Below are 18,059 nucleotides of genomic sequence, written 5' to 3'. Positions count from 1 at the left end.
AGTCTCAGATTATATCCAGGTAGGAATGCTTGGTTCCTTCCCCTGGGCGGGGCATCTCAGAAGGAGATGTAATTCTATGAGACCTTGATGGCTCATTAGCAGAGATAGCCCTCTGGAGGGAGTTCATTCAGGGATGAGTCATGGAAGAGATAAGGAACACTGCCCCACCTGTTTTAACAGCTTATGAAGATGGTCACAGAATACATACATTGGTTACACTTTTTCATTTCAATGGTTTACCCAAGACACAGGGTAAACCATTGCTACACATGGCAGCAGGCATTAATCTTCAGAGGGACTTCAGGATGGCCACCAGTTGCTGGAGTGAGCAGGTGTTCTTCAACCTCAGGCCAGGACCTGCTGCGGCAAATTACACAGAGCACTCTGCTTTGAGAAATTATTAAAAAGAAAATTGGAAGTTAGTGAGGTATATGATACACAGTGTCTTTAATTCCTGCTAAATTTTAGTATTTCTCTATGTATACTAGTGACCATGTAAATTGCAGTGTCAGTAGTGATAAAAATGATAAACTAATCTTATGTTGCTTGTACTGTCATTACAAATGTACCTTAGGGGAGAAAAAGAGAGTTAAAGAATTAGCACATGCTAAACACTTGTGCTGAGTTGTTCCACTCAATTATCTGAGTTTTCCTGAAATTCGAGAATACTCATCTGTATAGAAAAGCTATTACCTGATGAGCTCTCAAAGACAGAAGCAAGGCATTCACACAGTATTTATTTATCCACTCTGTGATATTATTTTTGTTCTAACATCATCCTCTGTTCTCTGGGGCAGACGCAACATTGTCATAGAATTCCAGTGTGCTTAGTTCTTAGCTTCCTTGTGTACTTCATATACCACTCTTGACAGGCCAGGACACTAAAAATATTGTATCAGCTCTGCAAATAGGAGGATAGACTTAAAAAATGAGCTGTGAAATGAAGATAAATACCAGTTTTCTTTGGCCTGACTCCTGCATTTTAACTTCAGGGTTAAGTTTTTCATCTTTTTCTCTCTAACCATGAGAAACAGTGCCTTGTTTCTAAAACAAAGGCTGAAATTTATGTTAGAATCCGAGGAAGTAATAGGAAAAACAAGAAGTAATAACCATGGTGGGAAAGTAGGTAATAATATTTTCTCCTTTATTTATTGTGGGTTTGAAATTATGAGAAATGTACGTAAATAGGTGTCAAACATTTAAAAGACTGTCCACCTTTACCTTTGGCAATTTCTGTGAAGTACATCACAGTTATGCCCAACACTGATTTAACCAAAGAGGAGATCAAGATGATCCCACCTTGTCTTCCAGGACAGGAAATTCTCTCTATCTTCTCTCTCAATCCCTACAAACCTAGCCCACTGCAGTACTTGCAACACTGAAATTCCCTGTGCCAAAAGACCCTCCATCATGGTACTCCAGTGTGGGCAGTGCTGCCCAAACATGGCATTGTGTTGGGGTGAGGTGGGATTTACCTGGTAGCTGGCAAATAAATACCAAGTTTCAGGTGAAGCATCAAGTGTTTTCCATAGAGGTTTGTGTTACCTTCTGGTGTTCTGCTGGCCCCTCACCTTGGTGCTTAGGGCGAGGTGCCCAGGAGCACTTGGCATATGTGGGAAGGGTATTTTTAAGCTGAACTGACCATTCCTCTGTGTTTCCCATGGGATTACATGTCTTGCCTGGCAACATGACCTTCAGGGGTTCCTGTGTAAATCCAACACTGGACCTTTTTTCCCATTGCCACCCTTGTGTTATCACCTGATCACCATTAGCCACTAAAAGCCAACAAACATTAAAAAAATAAATTAACACAATCAATCACAAAATCATAGAGTACCAGGTTGGAAGGGAACTTCAAAGATCACCTGATCAAACCTTTCTTGGCAAAATCATGGTATGTACAAGATGGTCCAGCAGCCTGTGCAGCTGAATCTCATAAATGTCCAACACTGGGGAATCCCCCAGTTCCCCAGTGGAGATTTTTCTCCTTGTCAGAAATGAATGGCTGATGGTTGTGAAAATTTCTCCTCTTGTGTCCAATCAGAATCTCCCCAAGGGTAACTTGTACCCATTATCCCTTGTCCCTTTCTTGAGACTGCTTGTAGAAAATGAAATCTCCCGCTTCTTATGAGCCACACTTTAAATACTGCAGCATGGTGATAAGGTCCTCCAAGCCTGCCTTTTCTCAAAGGTGAGCCAACCCTTTTGTCTCAGCCTTTCCTCATATGTTAGGTTGCCCAGTCCTTTGATCATCTTTGTGGCCCTTCTCTGGATCTCGCCAGTCTGTCCACATCTTTTCTTGTGCAGCAGGGACCAGAATTGAACACAATATTCCAGGTGTGACAAGCACTGAGTTCAGTAAAGAAAACAAAATGTTTCCAGATGGATTTCAGTGAAGGTAGAAAACTAAATGCAAACTAAACATAATGTAGCATACAGTAATGAAAAAAAATACTCTTGCTTTGTTTTGGTGGGTTAGTACCCTGAGTAAGAAAGTGCTACTGAGTGGAAATTGCCTAACTAATGCAGTAATTCATATCAGGTCAGTGTATTTTATTTATCTGGCTGTATTGTTATCAGTCATTTATTTATCTGTATTACAGCAGCACCTGGAGACTCCAGATATGAAGCTCATTGTGCTCCAGTCTGTAAGACCATAATAAAAGAAAAAAAATCTAGACTACAGAGATATTCCATCCATGTGCAAAGAGAGAAAGTGGGAGGAAATTCAGGCTCATAAATAAAATGGTTAGTAAGTTGTAGTGGTCCTACTGCACCTGCAGCCTTGCCCTTGTAGACTCTTGGATTACAGCAATTAAGAACGTGCTATAAAACAAGTAGTGCAACATTATCTTGTTTCCAGTTAATATGTGTGTTCACTAAGCTCGCCCTTATCTAAGTTATTTGCTATTCTCTAATGACCCAGTCTTTGCCAGGCCCAGAGACCTTCCAAGCTATATTTAGCTACAAGCAGCTCCCACCTGCCTGTAATGAGCACCCAGCTCAGAAGATTTCAGACTTCTTTCTTTATCTCATTTTCCTGTGCATTCAATAGAAGGTCCTGGGCTGTGAGCTGCCAAGTGCGTGTCTCAAGGTGTTTAAGTTCTATGGAAATGTGTCGGAAGTCATTCCACCTTTGAAGAAGCAGCATTGATGGGAGCAGGAGAGCCATGAGGTGCCCTTGCAGACAGAGCTGATGGTGACTAAAACTGAACACAACTATATCAGGCTTCCCACAGTAACTTTCCCAGTAAGCTGTAAAATGAGTGCAGGGAGCCATGAGGTGCTCTTGCAGATAGAGTTGATGGTGACTAATACTGAATACAGCTATAACAGTGTTCTCACAGCAACTTTCCTGGTAAGCTGTAAATTGGCAACCTCTCCCAGAGGTACAAGAGTGTGAAATGCTCTTTGTCAAATAAATATGTTTGTATCAATTAAGAAAGAGGGTTTAGCTGACTGTATGCTAAATAGGTGACAGGCTCTTTAACAGACCTTTCTTACTAGTTTTTCCACAAGTTCTTATGTTGTATTTTCATAGAATCGTAGAATGGTTTGGGTTGGAAGGGAACTTAAAAATCACCTAGTTCCAATCCCCCTGCCATAGGCAGGGACACCTTCCACTAGACCAGATTGCTCAGAACCCCATGCAGCCTGGCATTGAATGCTGACAGGAATGGGTCTTCCACAACTTCTCTGGGCAATCTGTTCCAGTGCCTCACTACCCCCACAGTAAAGAATTTTCTCCTGTTTTCAAGCTTCTTTTCCTTTGAAAAGCATCTTTTTATGTTCTGTTCTTGTTTCACATTCTTTTATGTGGAAGAAAAGGATTGCAATTCGATGTTATTCTGCATTTATGATGCAGACTATTCTGCCAGGGATGATTTTCTTGACTATACCCATTCATTCACTCTGCCATGTTTCTGATGATTACTCTGGTTCAGCTGTCACCCCCACTAAAGTCAGCTGAAAATGCTGTCTTTCCACATACCTTTTTCCAAATCCTGTTCCATCAGTAGTGGCAAAGATTTATATTTTTATACATTTGTTCCAGTACTTGTTCAATTGCATTATAAGCCTTGAAAGTGGATTTTAATTAAGTCACCTAAACTAGGAAATAAATTTTATCAATTGCATATTAATAGTTCAGAGGTTCAAACACATTTTGTTATAGTCAGCTTTTTCTAAGAAGGCAGAGTTAAAGTTAAATAATCAGATCAATCAGAAATGTTCAGACTTGCATTCATATTCGAAACATTTAAACTATGACATCATTTGTTTGCTTCATCAGTCGTTTCAAATCAGCAATCAGAAAATTATTGACTTCTGACATGAAGTTTTGTGTTGCTACACCAGGGCCTTAACTTAAATCTGCCTTTAAAAGATGAAATGCATTTAGAGCTGCTTAAAACCACATGTTAAATTGGCTGCCTTATCTGTCTTAGCCAGCAGTACATTTTACATTTCTCCACAGGCAAACTGACGGTGGTACCCAGGCCCACCACAGCTTGGCACACGTCAGAGTGTCTGTGCTTCAGTGCTGATCGTGACTGTCACAATAGCTTGAGAGGATTAAAATATATTTCCTGTTCTGTGACTCAGACCTGGAGAATTAATAATAAGCTCCATTTAAGTGGGAAGAAATAATTTTTCATCTCATATATCAGGTCTGATTTATCATCTTCTTTAAAAAAAACCAACAAGCCCAACCCCCATGAAAATCATCTACGACAAAAAAGAGGTTCAGCCTAATGTTCTGTCAAGGAAATGGGCTGAGACAATGTGCTGCCATATTTAAATTTTCTTAAGAATGTTTCTTTCTCTTACTCCGAGCACTCAGTTGATATCACCATGTCATCCTCCTTTCTCCTTAGGCTGCTAACATTCTTTTTGTCCTTGACAGCATTTCATAGAGAACCTGTGCCAAACTTCAAAGCTTACAAAGGGACGTTGGCTGTCCCCAGGCCAAGTTGTACAGAAAAATATCTGCTACCCTACAGCACAACAACCAAATGTGCAAAATTACAAGCTCTTCCTCTTCAAGTGCACCTGAGGGTCTACAGGTATATTTCTAGTTTAAAATGTAGTTAAGGTACCTTAGATTGATGTTTCTCATTTCTCCACCAGCTGGATAGCTATTATCCAAGTAACTCTGGCTTACAGGCATTGACTGCATTTATCCAGCACTCTGCTGTCCCTGTTCAACACGCCTGCCAACAGGGAAAGCAGTTTTCATATGAAAAAATATGTATTTCTCTTTTGCTTTTTTACCTCTTCTAAAGTTCCTTTGAAGTAAGGGGGGTTGGTTTTGCCAGCCACATAGGTTTCTGTGCTAAAGCCATGTTATTTTAAACTCAAAGTACCTTAATCCACATACAGTGCAATAGGGTGAGCTTTTCCCTGGTGGTATAACCCCTTCTCCAAGTTGTACCTCTAATTTGAGAGCTCTGCTCAGACTTTGCTGTCAAAGTTGCAGTGTTTTGACAATTCCCATTAGGTAATCTAATTATATAATGTGAGGAAAATCAGATAGAAAATTATCATTTGGAAATATCAGAAATTAATTCATTTACATTGAATTGAACCAATTTTTTTTTTTTTTAGTAGTTGTAGAAGATTTTAACATAAATCTCAGGTGAATGGAGATCTGTGTGGTATATCAAGCAGCAATAAGGAACTTGTGTTTTCCTCTTTTCACTATGGTGAGAAGTGACTCATAAGGTGAACGCTGGGTTGTGATGGCTGCCAGCCTTAGCAGAGAATCAGCTCGCTGTTGGACTGGATCAATGTAAGGTGAGCACCTTAATGTTTTAGCAAGATTTTGGCTTAGTCTGCCTGTGGGAATTGCACATTTTAGGCACTGCAAAGGTACAGGGATAATTTTGATTACTGCAGATTGCTAGCGATTCTTTGAAATTCAGAGTGAAGACTGTGTTGGGGGCCAGCAAAGGTGCTCTGAGCTTTAATACAACACATGGCCCATCTCTGCCAGCAGCTGTGCTGGCCACGGAAACCTCGTGAGCAGAACCCCACTGGAGATTACAGGCAGGTAAAAAATTATTCTAGGAAATGATTATGTCCTGTGATTTTTGGGGAACACACATCTTTTTGGCTGCGTAAACTCAAAGGGGAAATATTTCATTGAAAGAGAGCCAGCAATTATCAAAGATGAAATGAGACTAAATGTGAACTTGGGTTTCATCCATGCCAAGTCACTGGCAGGGATAGCAACAGGTATCAGCCCCCTTCCCTGCCCTTTTCTCTCTCCTTCTTTGTCCTTCCCTGAATTTTGATTGGGGCACCAGTGCCCAGGTAACACTTGCATCTGTGTTCATGTGGATTTATGAAAATCACGGGACCAGAAGAACATCACCAGTTAATTAGTTGTTTCATTTTCCTTTCTCAGCAGGGATATTTCCAGCTGCGTGTGAAGGAAACAGAAACATGCCCAGGTGCTCAGGCAGGAGAGGCTTGCAAGAAGACCTGTTCTGCTACTTGCTAAAATACCTTGGGTTTTAATTCTACATAGTGAATAGGGAAAGAGGGAAAAGGGAAATGATTTAAGATTTTTGGGTGCTGAGTTGAAAGACAGATGTTTCTATTCTGCTTTCTCCCTTCCCCATGTATGGGTTTGCCCAGCTGTAAAGAAAGGACCCCAGACTTTTTTTTTCTTGAATCCATGAGAGCACATGAGACAAAACTGCACACAGCTTTTACCTCACCAGAATGGCTCAGCTGGCCAAGCAAAGACATTCAGGATCCAAACTGGGACTGTTACTGAATCCCAGTGGTTTGTCAGTAATGGTAGGACCAACTGCTCACATCTTGTTCAACCGTTCTCACATCTTGGGTCCCTGGATTTTTTTTGACTATCCTCACCCACGGCGCAGAAGTAAACATCACCAGAAAAGCTGCACTGGAAAGCATGACAACACCCCAGATAATAAGTACGTGTCCTCAAAAAAGAATATTTCTTTCTTCTGTGGGTCCCATATGGCTGGGCTGTATGCTAAGATGTCATGGAAAAAATTGGGATTTTTGTGGTTTTTTTTTTTTGTTTTTTTTTTTTTTTTTTTTTTGTTATATTACTTTTTGCTTATTAAAATAATTTTGAACAACAACAACAACAAAAAAAAGACTAAAACCCTAGTGGGATATTTCAGTAAATAGACTAGAGGAAAATATATTGGCACATCTCAGGCTTTATATGCCTTTTTCTTAATCCATCCAACATAGACTGCTATTAAAGACATAGATCTAAGTTCAGCTGACCATTTGTAGGTGTCATTGTGGGAATTTTTATCTCTGTCTAGGTAAGCAGTTTCATTAATACTGTGTATTCTGTGTATAAAAAGTCTGGCTTTCTTTCCATCTCTGCTATAATAACTGCTGGTTTAAAAAGTACAGCTGAGAAGAAGAATATAAAGCATAAAACTGACCTCTCTCTAGGTTATAATATAAATGGCACAGGGAATGTTTTCATGATGAAGAAAGACAGACATAATAGCATATAAAAGCCACATTATAATAACTTTACATGCCCTGAAATATTCAGCATGGACCATATCGGGTATGAAACTGCACTGCATCCTATGGAGATGTCCTTTGCAACCTAAAGGTTTTGATAACAGGATACCTGAGACTTGCATTTAAAAAGCTCCCCCTGACATGTAGTGGATTTAGGTTTTCTTGGGAAGAACCTCTTAGGACTCCCAGTCTTAGAAATTATGGACTTGAATTTTACTTATCCATTAATATTGTCTTCTTTTTCACTTTTACTATGGCAGCTGAACACACTTTTGCTTTGATCAAAGTCTGGCACTGCTCTCAGTGCCCCAAAACTGCTCCCTGCTCAGTGGAGGAAAGAGCTCCTCTGCCCTATGGGGTCCTGAGCACAAATGGGAGTATGAGGGGCACAAGCAGGCAGGAGAGAGTGTGTAGGAAGAGGGATGGAAATTTCTCTTTCACTCCTCAGTCACTGGTTGGCCTGATCCCCCAGGTGCTGCAGAAGAAGGAAGATTTCAGAGGAGCATGGTGATGAGTCCTCAGGGACAGTCACTGTTCAACATCTTTGTCAGTAACAGGGACAGTGAGTTTGAGGGCACCTTCAGCAGTTTTGCCGATGACACTGAGCTGTGTGGAGCAGTCAACTCTCTGGAGGGAAGGAATGGCATACAGAGAGACCTGGACAGGCTTGAGAGTTTGGCCTGTGCAAAACAAACCTCATCCAATGAGACCAAGTAATAGGTTCTGCACCTGGGCTGGGGAAATCCCAAGCACAAGTACAGCCTGGGTAGAGAATGGATTAAGATCAGCTCTGGGGAAAATTACATGGAGGTCTTGGTGGACAAGAAACTCAACATGAGCCAGGGATATGCACTGTCAGCCCAGAGAGCCAGATGTGTCCTGGACTGCATCAAAAGCTGTGTGACCAGCTGGGCATGACAGGTGATTCTGCTCCATTCTCAGGAAACCCCACATGGAGTGTTGTGTACTACTCTGGGGGCCCCAGCACAAGAAGGACATGGACCTGCTGGAGCAAGTCCAGAGGAGTCCATGAGGATGATCAGTGGGCTGGAGCTATGAAGGCTCTGGAGAGACCGTAGAGCACCTTCCAGTACCAAACAGGGGGCTTACCTCAGAGCTGGAAAGGGACTTTTTACAAGGGCACATAGGGATGGGACAAGGGCAAATGGCTTTACACTGAATTTGGATTTGGATTAGATATAAGGGAGAAATTCTTCACCATGAGGGTGGTGAGGCACTGGAACAGGTTGCCCAGAGAAGCTGTGGAGTGTTCAAGGCTGGGTTGGATGGGGCTTGGAGCTACCTGATCCAATGGAAGGTATCCTAGCCCATGGCAGGGAGAGTTGGAAGTAGATGACCTTTAAAGTCCCTTTCAACCCAAAACATTCTATGATCCTATTAAACAAGGAGACAGTGTGACATTTCCTGGAGTGGGGATTACTTAACGATGGACCACAGTCCTGCGGCTTGCTTGCCAAGGAGCTGTCAAAGCCAATGTGGCTCCCAGCCCAGCAGTGAAATGGTGAAAGGCAGCCTAGCAGGGAGCCAAAAGTAAATTTTACACAGCTTCAGGGTAGGTACAATAGACGTAGTCCATCAGTGCCAGTTCAGCTGGCACAGCACCACCAGTTGGTGCTGCCCTGGGCCACCCCAGGTGATTCTCAGGGTAAAACACCCCCCCCCACTTTCTGGGTACACTGTGGTATATCTATTCCCACTGAGATAATTAGATCTAATAGTTTCTATGCTTGCATGAAGTAGGATTTTTGCAACCTTCTCATTACTTGCTGTCAGCCTGTAAAAAACAGCCAGTTCACAAACCTGAACAGTTTTGGTGGTGATATTACTGTAAGTGATGTTAACAGGATCTGGATGTTACACCTCACCGACCAGGGAGTGGATAGCATATTTTGGCAGATTTACCCACTTGCTCCTTAATGAAGAGAATGTGACCAGACATTTTTTCTGTATTGTTTGGAGAAAAGCTCAAAGGGAAATACTTGGAGAGTGCAATGACCTATTAAGTTGCCTGATTTGTGGCTGCAGCTGTTTCCTTTGTGCAAGCACTGGCAGGATTGGTGATTCATGGGCGGGAAAAGATCACTCTTGCATTTGGTTTGCTGCAAGCTGCTCTTTTGTACCTTCCTCACTCCCCGTGGAATGGGCAGTTTTGGGGCACTCAGCCGGAGCATCTGAGTGCTGCAGGAGAGGCAGGTTCATCCTTGGGCTTTTGAAGAGCTGTTTTGAGGCTGCAAAGTACTCATCAGTGCTGGGCAAAAAAAGCAGTGAGACACCGTGTTCCTATTAATCAGGTTATGGTTTCTGGCCAAGAGGCCAGAAACATGAGTGTTTAAGGAATATCAAGCAAGTTTCTGTGTTTTTAAACAGGAGTTTGGAAATCTACTTCCAGAAAGGCATGGAGGGCACCAGCCCATGCATCCTGAGCATCACTGCTTATGCACAACTCCCACAGACGAGGAAGTGGGGTTGGGGGTGGAAGGCATTGGTCAGCCTGAGGCAGAGCTTGGCTGTGATGTTTGCAGAGTACCAGACTGATACTTACACACCTCTGGTATGCTTTTAATGCAAAACAATGAGCATCATGTAGTAATCATTGGCATTGCTGGAAATGCTTGTAAGTCATGGGGCTGTACACTCCCATACTGAATGGCAGAGGGTGTAGGTGACTTACAAGGACATTGATAGGATGGCAATCTTCAGATAATTTCTGGAACAAAACCTAAAAACTGCCAAAGTACTTCAGGCAAATTATAACACCCACATTATATTTTAATGCCACCTTAAGCTGTATTCTGCATCAGTCAGCTGTGGGAGGAGATGACATAAACAGACAATTAATGTTTCTTTTCACTTGCAAGTCAAGATTGAAAAATGTGGTCACTGAGCTGTCTTTTTCTGACATTTTCTTAACAGCTCTACACTTTGCAGAGAAGTTTCTGTCAGTCCCAGTGCCAGAGCTGTACTATAAGCAAAGGGGGAAGCCCCTCCACTGCACTGGGTGGACCATCAGCATCCATGAGCACCACATGTAACTCAACTGACTGCAAAACTGCCTTCTTGTTGTCTGGGGCCATGTGTTGCCAGCTGTGGTGAGATAAGTGTTTCAGAGGGTTCACACTTCCTTGGCTGGAATCCAAAAAGGTTCTTTTGGGGAAGCCCTGCACTCAGGCTCACCCAGAGCTGGATGGAGACAGAAGACCTGTTTAGCACCAGGAAGCTGTGACAGCTCACTTGAACACATCCTTTGGGTCTGTTTGAGCTGTGTTTGCACTTGAAGTATTCTGCAAGCACAAATAACAATCTGTGATTGAATGCCTGAGTGTGCAGTGTTTTCTGGAACAAGCCCCACCTTCCTCCTGGTGCCCATTGTGGCACACAAGCTACCTGGAAACGCGGGGTTGTCACCAGGTACCTAGTAGTGAGTTGCAGTGATTTTAGTTCTGGGTTCCACAGGTGTAATCTGCACTGTCAGCAGTGACTCTTTGGATACTGACAAGCTGAGCTCAAGATATGCTGTCTTACAGGTGGGTGGTGGGGAAAAAAAGATCTGTCTTTTATAAATATATTTGGATAATTGCAGTTACCCAAATCACCCTCACGTCCTTTCCCACTCGCTCCTGAAGATGAGAGTGTTAACAAAAGAAGTCTGCTATTTTACTGTTATTGGGATAACCAGATTCCTGACTTTTCAATCATAATTCAGATTTTTTCTAAATGTCATACATTGAGTGTGATTGACTTTCTGCCAGATTTTTATTAGATAATTGGCACAGCACTTCTCCCATCAGTGAGCCAGTGTGGGGAAAATGCTGCAAAGGAAGGAAAAACAGAAAGATGGAAGAAACAAATAGGAAGAAAAGAAAACTGAAGTATCAAACAAAAAAGCTTTTTATTTTGATAAAAGTAGTGTGAATCACAGCCCAGAGCTGGCTTTACAGCTCAGTTTCACTCAGTTAAACAAGCCCCCATGTGTGATTTGGGTCTGATTTAGTTACCCTACTGCAGTCTCCCCAGTAGAGAGTCTCCCTTTTATTTAAAGCACTCTTATTTCCCATCATGAATATCTGACCTAAACCTAAATCAGCATGATCTCAATCAGATATATTTGCGAATCACTAATTCTGTCTCCTGAAATCTGGGTGTGTGCTGGTAGCACAATCAAGAAACTCGGTGTCTTTACAGAGCAGGTTCCCCAGTGTCCTTGACAGAACTGGGGCAAGCTGCTTCCCACAGTTTGTGCTATTTGGGCAAAATCTCGTGGCAAGGGATGGACAGAGGAGCACGCTGCAGTGAGGTAAGGCAGGTGTGGGCACACAGGGTGTCAGACCCCCTGCAGCAACGTCTGGCTGCGTGTCTATGCCTGTGCAGCCCATGGAAAACTCAGCAACCTCCTTGCATGGGTATGAACGTGCACAAAGGTGGTTCCCATGCACCCACTGAGGTACGTAGGGCACAGCAACTGTGCAGCTGCCTGGAAACAGTCGCTCCTTTCTGAAGCACTCTGGAAGGATTTGTTCTTAAGCTGTGCAAATTTTCCACCGAGAAACCTCACCCTTCCCCACAAAACCCTAAACAAGCAAATAAAATAGCCCCAAAACAAAACAAAAACCACAAACCAAACCCAAACAAAGCAGAAAAACAACCAATAAAACAAAACAAAACAACAAAAACAACAATAAAGATCAAACCAAACCAAAAAAACCAAAACCAAACACGAAAAACCACTCCCTAACAAAGGACAACAGAGGAGTTTGCAGCAACCCAGACTGTCAGAGGTGTAGTAGTCTGAAAACAATTGAATGGCTCTAAGTAAATAAGCTTGATAACTACCCTTAATATCTCAGTAAACAGGTATCAAAAGCCCTTAGGGAAGAGGGGATTATTTGCATGTATGAATATATACTCCTTCCACTAGAGTGAACAAATACAATACGAAACCAAGCCAGAAGGCTGCAAACACAGATGACCACATATTGATCAGACTACAATAAAAAGAAAACCTGGCTTATTTATGTTAGAAAACCATTAGTCATATTACCAGAAAGAATGTTCACAAAGGCAGAAATCTCATTTTGGAGGAAGCTGTATTTCCTCAATTCTGGTAAGGAAAATCATTATATTTATGGGCATCACATAACTTGACCAAATATAGAACTGTGTAGCACCTTATGGCATGAGAATTTTGCATCTAGTACTGATTGTTTAGCTGTGCTCTGTGTGTGTATATGTACAGGTATCCAAGCATTTGCTGCACATACACCTGTATCTGTACCCAGGCACACACACACTTGCATGCATGCATGCATGCATGTAAATATTATTTTATGGGCATTTCAGGGGCATACACTTTTTCTTCTGTTTGGTTTTGCAATCTTGCTTCTTCTCTTGCTTGCTTTAGCATAACTAGCCAACTGCTGCCATTCCCCTCCTCCAGGTGCAAGAGACGAGGTTTGGTATGACAGCAGAGAGAAATGGAAAGATTATTCAGCAGTTCTGGAGAAAAGCTAAATAAAGTGGCCAGTTTTCAGCAGTGCTGCAATTCACAAATCTATCTTTCTTTCTTTCTTTCTTTCTTTCTTTCTTTCTTTCTTTCTTTCTTTCTTTCTTTCTTTCTTTCTTTCTTTCTTTCTTTCTTTCTTTCTTTCTTTCTTTCTTTCTTTCTTTCTTTCTTTCTTTCTTTCTTTCTTTCTTTCTTTCTTTCTTTCTTTCTTTCTTTTCTTTCTTTCTTTCTTTTCTTTCTTTCTTTCTTTTTTTCCCTCCCTCCCTCCCTCCCTCCCTCTCTAGGTGTACTCTCTTAAATTCCTTTTTATATGCTTCAGCTTTAAATAATTGAGTATCTGGGTTTTTTTGAGGGGGAGGGGGAGACAAAGAGGATATTCATAACAAATAGGAAAAAGTATTAATCACATTATTCTAGGAAGTCGTACCATAGAGCTTAATATTTTCAAAGATCATTTAATCACTTTGTTTTCTTCTCCATGAAGGGAATCTGATTACCAACCCCTTCACTGCATCCTAGGGCTGTATATATATATTTTTTTTTTTTCCTGGTCAGTCTCTTTATGGTTAACCTCTTTGTCATAATATTGATTTTTAACAAAAATATCCTTTCTGCCTTACTTAACTTTGATATGCCACAGAGCCATGTAACTATAGCTATCTTTAGATCATTGTCTAATCTTAGTGTTTGAAATTGAGTTACTATGTCTAATCAGTTTTCCCAGAAGTGCCTTACTAAGGCCACAGAAGAGTTCATTAAGAAACCCATCTGACTTGAGATTTGCCTCCTGCAGGCTTCTCTCAACCCCAAAATTACCAACAGCATTTTGAAAGAGACCAGTGATGGCAGTCTTCTCCCCATCTCTCTCTGAAGAGCAAGGCAGAGCCTGAGGTGTGGCAGGGCCTGGGCAAATGGAGGGGCTGTGTGCAGTGCCTGCAGGGAGTGAGGGGACTGCTGAGCTCCAGGAGCACACGAGAGGAGTAGGTTGCAACATCAGGGACCTGTGGTGTGGATGTGATGGCTGTCAGGGACATTCAGTTCCACTGTACAGACTTTGTCCCCAAACTCCTGGATCTTACTTGGATGCCATCATGCAGGCAGTCAGCTCTTGGCTGGGAGGTACATGTGTCCATGGTAGCCATGTTCCCCACGATGATCTGAACCCATACACCTGCCAAGCAGCTCAGCACAGGCTGCTGGAGCGCATCCCATGGGCTGGTGCCTTCTCTGATCTTGGCTGACACTGACTGCTGTGGCTTGTCCCCTCTGCTCTCATCTGCCCCTCTGAAGATCACATGCCCCAGTTGGACCCTGTCCCCTCGCCTTCTGAGAGCCCCCCAGAGCCGTGCAGCACTGCCAGGTGTGCCATGTACCCATCCAGCAAGGACTCAGTGAGTGCTCCAGGGATGGAGCTGCAGTCTGTGCAGCGGGCACCCTCTGCAAGGGGCGGGTTACCTCCCCAGGCCATGGCCTGGAGGACAAGGGGTCCTGGCAAGGGAAGGATCTGAAGGAGAAACTGGAGCCCTCCAGGAGACAGAGGCGTCTGGAGTAGAAGGAAGCTACCCCTGGGTTCACAGGGCTTGCTGTGAGTAGAGCTGCTGCCTGCTGCTTTGCAGCTCAGGGGAGCTCTGGCAGAGGGGGATGATCACAGTGCACAGGTCCTGTCCTGAAACCAGCTCAGGCACTATAGATGAGATCTGGGTTGAGTTCAACGTGCTGACCAGGACAGCAGAGGTACTTTGGAAAGTGTAGGTGCACAGTTTGTGCTAATTGGGGTGGGGCTGTGTCTGAGCCTCATCCCAAATGGTTTACAGCTGTGAAAAGCAGGTGACCAGCATTGACAGCAACGAGCCATGGAGTGCCCAGGTTTACTGACCCATCAGGAAAGGGAACAGAAGGCACAAAGGTGCAATGCATGAACCATGAGGGGTATAAAAGGTTGGGCTAAAGAACAAGAAGGGCAGATGCTTGCAGCTTTCTGGGGGGGTATGGTGTTACTCTGTGTAGGCAGACACTTGAAGCCTTCTAAAGTGGTATGGTGTTACTCTGTATGGGTTGAAGCTTTCTGAAATTGTATGAGGATACTCTGTGTATCGTGGCTGTCTTGACTACAATATGCTATATATATGAATGCTGTGACAGGAAAGCTCTCTCCAGCCTCTGTGCCATGGCTTTTCCCTGAGCTACTGCATCTTCCCCTTCCTTTCCTTGCCCTCGCATGACTGCTGCTTTGTCCATGTAAATCACTTCTGGCTCAGGTCCAGCCTTGGACTTTTCCCCCAGGGACCTCTCAGAACAACACTGCACCCGTGACCTGCAGTTTCTGCAGCCCTGTGATGTTTCTGGTGCAGACCTGATGCTCTGCAGCACATGTGGTCTGCACGCACACACACACACACACACACGTGTGCATATGATCAAGCTTTGCTCCTGACTAGACAGCTCATGGAGCATTTCCCTGTGCCTGAGCAGAAAATGGCACGCTGGTCCATCATTCCAGCTTTAGAGAGGCAATTATGTCAATCCTTGTGAGTTCCTACTGTGTTATTACCATCCTAAGCTTTGTTTTGGTGTTCTTTTTCAAGGGACATCTAATTAGGAATAACAAACTTTTGCACCAGACAAAGTTAATCAATTTGTAAACATTTCTGATTGGACTATGTACTGCTTTATGAAATACTGGTAATTAAGTCCAGATAATCCCTCCAGCCTTTCAGAACAATCAAGAAAAATGTTAATTAAACAATCAGTGTCCTCCATGTAGAAAAAAAGTAGTTCAGGTCATGATAATTAATAATCTTTTGCTCTATTCCCCAAGCAGTTTTTATGACTGTGGTCTGTGACTATTAAAAATAACCTGGTGATGAGAGACCAGATGGCTAAGGAGGTTGAAAGTGGCATGTGTTGCTTTTCACTCAAGGATTCTGTGCTTCATTCAGATGTTGCTGCTTTTGATGGCTGTTGATTGTCTAAATGAAATGAGTTGGTGAACCACAAAATTACCCCAGAAGAGGCCATAATTTGCACCACTGAGGAAGAATTCCTAAGACTGAGAAGGATTTAAAGAGGTTTACAGCTGGTTACATGTGGCTTTAATTAATTATTCTAGACACCATCTTATTTAGGGAAATATATATAAATAAAAATATGATTTGGGAGATCTGTTATATTAGGAATAATTATACTATTCCTAAGAAAGTATAGTAATTGGAATATTTATTTTATGCCTAATTTTTCTAATTATTTCAAAATTATTCATAATAATTTTAGATTAATACTTTTCATTGTTTCAAATGATTCCTACTTTTTTAGGAATAATAACAGTCTTGATTTCCAAGTTGGACTAACCTGGTGAAAAGACTTCACTGATGCCTGTGAATTTTGGATCCAGCCTTTAGGAAGAGGTATGATTTACACATATTATGAATGTTTGTTTCTTAACCCACAAAATATATCGAATCCATTGCCTTTTACAGGAATTGGATGTATTTGTAGAGGTATTGTTCTGTTTGTGATCTCTTTGTCTTCTGGGAGCTTCACTTTCTAATGCAGTCCTTGGTACTTTGTAGGGAAAACCATGTTTTAAAAAGTAGGAGTAAATAGTGAAATAAACCACTCTCAAACAAACAGTGTCAAAGCTGGTTTTTGTAAAAGGGGGGACAGGACTGTGCAGCAATTTTATGCTCAGGCTGAGCCACTTCATTATTGAAGAGAGTAAGGTAACTCCAATTCCATTTAACCTTCTTGTTGCACTCCTAGCTTTGTAAGCATCCCTGCCTCTAAGGCATTTTGTATTTTATTGACAATTCAGGAAGGCTTTTTTGTGCTGCAAGTTAACTTTAATGCTCCTTCCATCTTGTTTGTTTGTGTTTTTTGGTTTTTTGTTTGGTTTTTTGTTTCTGTTAGACTTAAAGCCTATGCTCTGAATGTGGTTTAGACGAAACTCGAGGTTCCTTATTCCATACACCCACTACAATTACATCTTGAAACAATACCTTGGCTTTTTGCTGAGCATTTGCACTACTGAGTGAGTTGTATTGCATCTAAAGGGACACTGGGGTAAGCCCTTCCACTGTCATAAGAGGAACCCTTTCCAAAAGCTGTGCAAGGAAAAGCCTTTGAGAAGCATCACCTTTCCTTGTCCTTTCCAGCCTGAATTGTTCTGTGATAAGGAACATGATAATGAAAAAAAAAAGGAGAAAAACTAAAGAGAACTACTTTTTTTGTGAAAATAAAAAATAATGATAATTAGAGATTGGAAAAATAGTGTTTTCCTGTTTGTAAGACAACCATGCTCCTATCACTTTGAAAAGCTTTTCAGGTTGAGACTCACAGGGTGTAATTAAAAACTTAAATGAGCTGCTTCAATAAAAAGCATCATCACTGACAGCCCTTTTCACTTAAAGACCAACTCCTGTTTTGGAGCTGCCTTTCTCTTTATTGGTCACATGGTGATCAAAGATCTGATGATCAGGAAAGTGATTCTTGACCTCTGACTCTGGAAGCTTCAATTGCCCCCCCATAAAAGGGAGATGAGGGTGTTTTTCTCTATATCACAGAGTTTTTGTGGGAGTTGACATTTGTGAGGCATATCTGAGTGCCTCAGGTGGTTCTGTATTGATTATATGATTCTCTACTTAAGCCATGACATTTATATATAAATTTATAGATGTAGTACTACTTCTTTTCTCCCAGGGCTGATTTTTGAAATCATAGAATCCTAGAATGGTTAGAGTTGGAAGGGTTCTTAAAGATCTCATCTAGTTCCAACACCCCCTGCCAAGGGCAGGAATACCACACACTAGACCAGACTGCTCAAATTATGTATATTTAATATAGCAATCCTTCATACAAAATTAGAACATCTATAGATTCTATAATTCTGCTTTGACTGTTTTGTTTCTTCTTCCTTTATGGACACAGAGCCAGCAATGCACAGTACGTTTAAGATTTTATGAAATGTTTTACCTGGTGCTTGGTCACAGGACCATCACATTTTCTTCTTGAAAAA

Source organism: Anomalospiza imberbis, chromosome 1 (assembly GCF_031753505.1).
Source record: "Anomalospiza imberbis isolate Cuckoo-Finch-1a 21T00152 chromosome 1, ASM3175350v1, whole genome shotgun sequence".
In the NCBI taxonomy this organism is placed as follows: domain Eukaryota; kingdom Metazoa; phylum Chordata; class Aves; order Passeriformes; family Viduidae; genus Anomalospiza; species Anomalospiza imberbis.
The sequence above is the reverse complement of the archived record's forward strand: the minus strand, read 5'-3'. Positions refer to the sequence as shown.